Source organism: Sprattus sprattus (assembly GCF_963457725.1).
Source record: "Sprattus sprattus genome assembly, chromosome: 5".
Taxonomy (NCBI): Eukaryota; Metazoa; Chordata; class Actinopteri; order Clupeiformes; family Clupeidae; genus Sprattus; species Sprattus sprattus.
In genome coordinates, this window is record NC_137924.1 from 26384422 (window position 1) to 26392100 (window position 7679).

The following is a 7679-nucleotide window of genomic DNA, read 5'->3' on the forward strand; positions in this document are numbered from 1 at the left end:
ACTGTAACAAACACAGGGTGTGAAAGGCAGTGAAATCTTCTGTCTGTGTCAGATGTTTTTTTGTGAAAATTGTGTACAATGGTTTGTTCAATGTGGATATATGTCCTAATTGTGTACAGCCCTAAATTGCATAAACTTTTTTCACTACATAGTACTTTTACATTATATTTGTTGTTTTTTCAATGTTCTACGTTACACTGTGGTCCTCGATACCTGTTGTATGACAACATACATATGCGGAAATGACAATAAAAGCATATAAAACCAATACAAACTTAACTTGAATTAAGAATGATTAGCCTGAATTCTGACTCACCAAATTGAATTCTTAATGTGCCCAAAACATAAACTCACTATGCCTTTGTTACTGTGTGTGATGTTATTATATGTATCGTTTCTTACAAACTATGTGTGTTGGTCCACGTCTGTGTGTTTGTGTGTGTGATACAGGTGAACTTTGTTCTGGGAACAGGGCTTCTCTGCCTCTTCACCCAGGCGGCGCTGGTGGGCCGAGACCAGGCGCTGCTCATGAAGACCTGGTCCGACCGCATGGGGGAGCTGTACCGCAAGATGAAGACCACCGGGGGGCGCTGTTCGGGCTACTTCCTGGAGCAGGCCAAGGAGGACATCCAGCAGCAGGTGCAAGAGGCACTGCGCGATGGCAAACCTCCAGAGGAGCAGGCTGAGGGCATCCTGAAGACGCTCGAGCGCAACTATGACTGGATGCGCTGGGCTGTGATGGTGCACCCGGCTGTAGGCTTCTGGGAGGAGGAGGAGGATGAGGCGGCTGGGGAGGTGCCCTCTCAGGAGACGGTCGAAACAGGGAAGGAGGAGGGAGGCGAAGGGAAGGAGCCCTCTTCCACCACCACCACCGTGGCGCCTCCGAACAACTTCCTGGCAGTCCACACCAGCCCCACATCACCGCCATGCCCGCATGTGGTGGCCTGCTACCGGGACACGCCAAGCTCCCTTGACAAGGCCCGCATCCACCAGCTGATCGTGGACCTGGAGTGGAAGATCCCCAACCCACCACTCAAGGTGTATGCCGCCCTGGAGGACGAGCCGGAGAAGGCGGGCCTCTACTTGGCCTCCCGCATGCTCAGGAAGCTGCAGGAGGGGCTAGGCCCGGGCGTGGCCGTCCACGTGGTGCCTGGCAAGATGGAGATGAGGTGCAACTTCCCTCAGGCCTCCTACTACCTGTACGAGTACAAACACCGGCTGGCCTCCGGCACCGTCTGCGTGTTCGGCTGAGGAGACTGTGTGTGTGTGTTTGTGTGTTAGGGGTTTGGCCAGAGCGAGCGAGCGGGGCATCGTTGTGCCAACAGTTCACTGTGAGGTCACAATAAACGTGCACAGTGCAGTCAGTTTAAATGTTTTATGGTTTCAGGTCACTCTCAAAATGAATTTCTGATGTCTCTCACGATGATAACTTGATGTACCACACAAAATTTAAATAAAATAATAAATTACCAAAACCGAGGCTGTTGGTCATTAAAAGATGTAGTTGCACTTTCTAAACTTTCCTAGAATCATATAATATTGATTCAAATCCATGAGATGTATATTTTAAAAGGAAAAGTTCTGTCTCTTCAGCTTTAAATGTGCATCACACAAAGCTTGTATTGGTGTTTTCAGCCATCTTTTCCAAATCCTTTGTCATCTCTGGGAATCTCGGCAGCACCTCATGTAAGCTGGTCACAGACAGCGAGAAGAGCTGACACACGGTCAGGGCTCGGACTGTAGATAACCACTTTCCCTGGTTAACGAGGCACATCTCTGTGAGGGCAAACACAGCACAGGCATAGTACAGCACAGGACAGCCTCAGTGAAGTATTTACAACCAAGACACAGAAGTCTTCCACTTCAAATAAATTCCTCTAAATTCCATTTAATCTAATACAGTTCAAGTTTATTTTACCCTACTAGATTATGCAGGTAGGTTTTTAAATGAAAATCTCTTTTTAGATGAACGCCTTTTACCCCAGTGTACAAGACATGGAGGCATATGATAAGCTCATGATTTCTTTAAATGTATTATATCAACAACTGTTTATATTCCTAAAAATCTTACAAAAATGTTTAAACTTACAGAAGTTTGCAAACAAACAAACAAACAAACAAACACAACAAAAAAACAAGAGTCAGACAGCTAACATCACACTCAAAGCTGCTAGCAACAATAAAACAAAACCAGCTTGTCGAACCAGACTGACTGACCTCCAAAGTGGTCTCCATCACAGAGCTCCTTCTCCAGGCTCTCCACCAGGACCTGGCCGTGCTCGATCAGGAACATGCGGTCGCCCGGCCCGTTTTGAGCGATGATGACGTCGCCCTCCTGGTAGACCTCATGCTGCAGATGAGGCAGGATGGAGGAGATGAAGCTTTTGTCACAGTTCCGGAATATAGGCACCTTGCTGAGCAGCCCGGAACACATGATGTTCAGAATTTCCTGCACAAAGGAGGGGGAGAGAAAGAAGCGATGTAACTCGAGCACCATGTTGCATAATCAGTTTCAAATTGCAGATGTAACAAACTCAGTCTAATTTTTTATTTAAAATTCAAAATAAAAAATGTAGAATCAAAGTAGAAAATGTAACTCTCTCTATATAAATGTATATATAGGAACAGTATGTACAGTACATGTATGTACATGTATTTATATATTTAACTTAAAATACTTCTGTTCCTGTACAGTAAAATAATACACAGAAACTCTAGACATAAAATCAGTGGAAAGCAAGGCTACATCGTACATCTTTCAGAGAGGAGGACACCCAATTCAATATATCCTTTTCATCAAACCACTTCCCTGCATAACGGGCTTGGTAGTAACTGCAGATGCGAGCTCGCAGGTCTTTGGGGAGTTTCATGAAGGTCATGTAGTCTTCAAGATGATTCATCTGCGGGAAGATTGCACCTGTGAGTGGACCAGCTGTGTCTCTCGCTTTTTTGGATGCTTGCAAACACAATGTATCTTTTGTCTCTCCCTCAGTAGCCTACAGTACTGTGTAAGCTGGAGCATGTTCTATTGTGTTGAAAGGTTAATTCAATAAGAAGTTATATCTAAGTTGGGAATTTATGAATAACATTTGGTCCATCTAGGACTACTCTGTTAAATTCAGTTATTGGAAGTTCATCAATGCCATTGGATGTTGACATGATATGTTTTGGAGGATCAGGAAGTGACGTTAGAGTGTGGAAAGTGAAAGAGTGAGAAGTGATTTATTAAACTGTTCAAGAGCATCCTTGTCTCCCTCCAGTTCATGTATCTACTAAGTAGGGATACCACCTAAACGAACCCAACACAAAAGGTTACAGTACTATACCTTGTTCTGGTATGCTTTCGCTGTGATGTCCACATTGGCCATCATAGCCGCAGCGTTAGCAACTATCATTGTATACATCAGAGCCCCGGACACCATACTGATGATGACAATCCACATCTCTGTGTCATCTAGGGAGAAACACACGTCAGTGTTAGTCTCAATCAGTCTTATAGGAAAAGGAAAAAGACAAAAGGTGCATGCATCATTAATGTTTGGTTAAAGTGTACGCCTTGCTTGTGGGACTCTCGGAGGATCCGTAAGAGACGGCAGTCATGTGAGAAAGGGCCCGAAAGACTCCGAAAGAGTACTTCTCAGCCACCGAGGCGTTCTGAGAAAGAGGACGCAAGTCAGCATTTTCTTTTTATAGAGGTTATATGATACAGTATAGAAAATTAACGTAATAAAAATACATTTCTGCCATGATCTGTAGGCATCACAGATCCTTGCACTACACATTTGGCTTTGCTTTGCTGAAGAATGTTGTCCAATTTAGCTTGTGCTATTTGTCACAAGTTATATATATCTACTGTTAGAAAATGAAGGTCTCACCAGGTGCATCAATGATAAGACAGTGTTTGAATATGGATCAAATATTTTTTTTTTATTATTATTTGGGAGCAATTTGGGACAAGTCAGTTTATGGGACATTGCAAACTGATGTGTTTCATTCCCCCATCAAAGTATTGGAAATGTTATAAAAAATAGTTCTTAGAGTATAGTGTTTCCTTAGTTTTCTACCATTAGGAAACTTCGACATCACACAATTCCAGTATTTGGTTGCCACGGCTACTTATTTAGAAGCTTACCATGAGGTTCTCTCTCCTAACCCAGCAGTCTACTGGGAAGTCCTCCAACATGGGCACAAAGTACTGGATGCAGCCGTTCCAGTGACACAGGAGGAAAATGGTCATGAAGAGGGACAGCACACGGAATAACAGCCGCACCACATCAAGGTTTGCATTGGACACCTGAGAGAGATGATGCATGTGGGGTGAAAGTGAGCGTCAAAATGTTATCTTGGAAACCTCACTGGAAAGAGACAGCAGCTCTGTGACATAAAGTAATGAAATATATTTGACCGGTGCACCTCATGTACTTTGTTATCAATGCAATACATAATTTCAGTTTATAATGTATGTATGTTTACTACATTGTAAAAACCTATACTACATCGTAAAACTGCATTTCAAGTCCCAATTTTTTTGCTGAAAATTGATTTAAAACTACAAATCTTGAAATAAAATGTTTTTAACTCTAATGACCTTTTCCACTTCGTTGAAGAACCTGACCAGCCTGGACACACGCAGGAGTCGCACCAGACTCAGTATCCTCACAAACATCAGGATTCTCACCATTCTAGTGGTCTTGGTGGAGCTAGGGTCAGCGTTGTATGTTAAGTCCTGGTACACAAACAAAGCACAGAGATTTGAGTGCGTACTCACCTACACAAACCACACACAGTGGCACTATGGATGTATTAGAATAGCTTATGTGAGGAAAATATCCAGAGAAAAGACCCATTACCGCAATGAGCAAAATGTAGCCAACTGGGAACGCAGCAATCAAATCAGGTATGAACCAGCTCTTTAAATAACTGACACGAATAGTCTTCAAGTCGAGAATAGCATTCTGTCAATGACAAACGCCTTTATTATTACAGTGTGCTGAAAAAACAGGCAATGTTTAATAGCTATACTAGACTTATACTAATAGTCAACAACAACACCACAACCATCACACTACAAAATAGTAATAATAATGATTTTAATGAATGATCATCATGAACTGTGCATTGGACTATTTGCATTTGGTGTATCTGGAAAGATGATACAAACACACAGATAATGTATTCACAGCAGTCATTTAAACATGTCAGTCAAAGGTTGTGCCACAGATGTTGACTGAGAGCCGTACACGCTTGTCAAGGTCATTTGAGGGCGGTCTTGTTTACATTGCCTGGCTGAAATGAATAGCCTTACCTCACTGTCATCAGTAACGATACCCGTCCTGAAGTTAAGGGCGACGTCAATCAAGAAGAGCGTGTCTGAAAACACGTTGAACCCCTCCCAGCCCACACCGCTCTCACCGTCCAGAAAAGCAATCTCCATGGGGATCCCAACCAGGTTCAGAAATGTTATAGTCACCATGCACATGATATAATAACTCCTAATGGTGAGAAAAATACAATAAAACACAATTTGTATTCTTTTTTTGACAACCACTACTTCAAGTTTATGACAATGGCTGCTACTTCTACTTTCAACAACACTGAGACATGAGTATCAAGCACTAACTAGTAGCTTCTTGCAATTTCATAACAATGTTAAATATTTCTCAGTGTTTATATTCACAGAGGCTTCATTTTCTCCTCATACGACATACATTCCCATTACATTGTTTACATTCATGTCCATTGGCTTTACAAATGTTTCTTTATTCAGGTGTCAACAAAGCTAACAGAACTGACCCAAAGCCTTAGACGCCACAATCACCTCCCCATCCACACAGACAGGTGAAGACAAGACAGGGAGCATGCCACTGTACCTTATGGCACTAAAAGGGTGGATGACCAGGATCCCGCTGTCCCTCTGCTTCATACACTGCTCCTCCACTGCTACCTCGCTGCCGTACACATACAGCGACTGCCTGTTCAACTGGGGCAGGAGCAGGTTCCTCCACCCCCCGCATTTCGCTATTGTTCGTCTTCTGGTGGGGGTCGCAGGCATCTCCATCTTAGCTCTCCGGGTACCAAGCAGTAGATTTAGTCACCTCACTATGCTGGGCATTTTTCACTGAGCACCTCTGGCAACTTTTTTTCCCTCTCTTCTCTTTCTGGACAGGACAGGGGTGGGGACTGGAATGTGGGAGGAGAGAAAAGGAGAGAAGATGATAGGAGAGGCAACTTCCTTTTTTTTATGATGACCCTTTCTGTTCCGTTAACACTCCGGGGGGTAATTTTCCATCACAATTGCCTGTCCCCCCTAAGCTGAAGCAGCGGCAGCGGCAGTGTCGGAAGAGGAGGGGGAGGAGAGGAGAGGAGAGGAGAAAGCGCAAGCGCGACAGAGACCAAGGCGGCTGGCCGCCAGACTTTCCGTTCTGTCTCCTTCTATCTTTTTTGTCACGCTCATCAACTATTCAGCAAGCCCTGGTTTCATGCGCCGATGAATCTGAACCACGGCGGCAGTGATGGTGAAGATGTGGAGGAGCAGCTCACCTGGCCCCGTCAAAGACAGCCGACAGCCGGCCGGTTTTGAGTATCAGACATTGTCATCTAAAACCAGACAGCTGGCTGTGTTTTGTGCCGTGTGCACGCTGCTACGACTTGGAGGGACTGGGGTAATGGGAATGACTGCTGCATTAATTAATAACGAGAGAGATTAGGGGTCAATCTTAATGAGAGAGGGAGAGAGAGGTAGAGAGAGAGAGAATAAAATAGAGAATGAGAGAGAAAGAAATAGAGGAATGAGAGAGGGAGAGTGAGAGAGAGAAAGAGAGGGAGACAGCAGGAGAATGAGAGAGAGAGAGAGCGAGAGAGGGAGAATTAGAGAGAAAGAGGGAGAATGAAAGAGAGCGAGAATGAGAGAGAAAGAGGGAGAGAGAAAGAGAGGCGGAGAATGAAAGAGGGAGAGAGAATGAGACAGAGGGAGAAAGAGTGAGGGAAAATGAGAGAAAGAGGGAGTGAGCGAGAAAGACAGTGAGAGAGGGAGAATGAGAAAGAGAGAATGAGAGAGAAGGAGGTAGACAGAGAAAGAGAGTGAGAGGGAGAATGAAAGAGAAAGAGAGCGAGAGAGAATGAGAGAGAAAAAGAGAGAGAATGAGAGAGAGAGGAAGATCAGGTGAGAAATGAGGGATATGTGTTCCTGAAAGGAATGAAACCTTTTCATATAATCCATACTCATAGGAGTATGATATTCTGGGACTTTGGCAAGGCTGCTACCCAAAACCAATGGAATGAAACCTTATCATATAATCCATACCCATAGGAGTATGATACTCTGGGACTTTGGCAAGGCTGCTGCCCAAAACCAATGGAATGAAACGAAAGGCGACTTGAGTGCAATGAATAATTCATGTTTTCTATGAGTGATACCAGTAGTGTCCGGAGCCTCTGTGGTTATGTGTTTAAAAACATCCGTTAAAGCGGCTGCAGTCGTGCTGAGGTCACACAGTCAAAAGAATAGTCAGTCCCAATCTGTACATAGTTTTACCATGTGTTTTTGACAGGCTATTACAAAGGAGGATGCTCTGTAGTTTAAACACGTTTTTTTCAGCCATGCTCTTTGAACCCATCAGCACTGAAATGTTGCATTTTCCCTGCTCAAAGCATACCTGAGTGAAATTATTCACACGTCC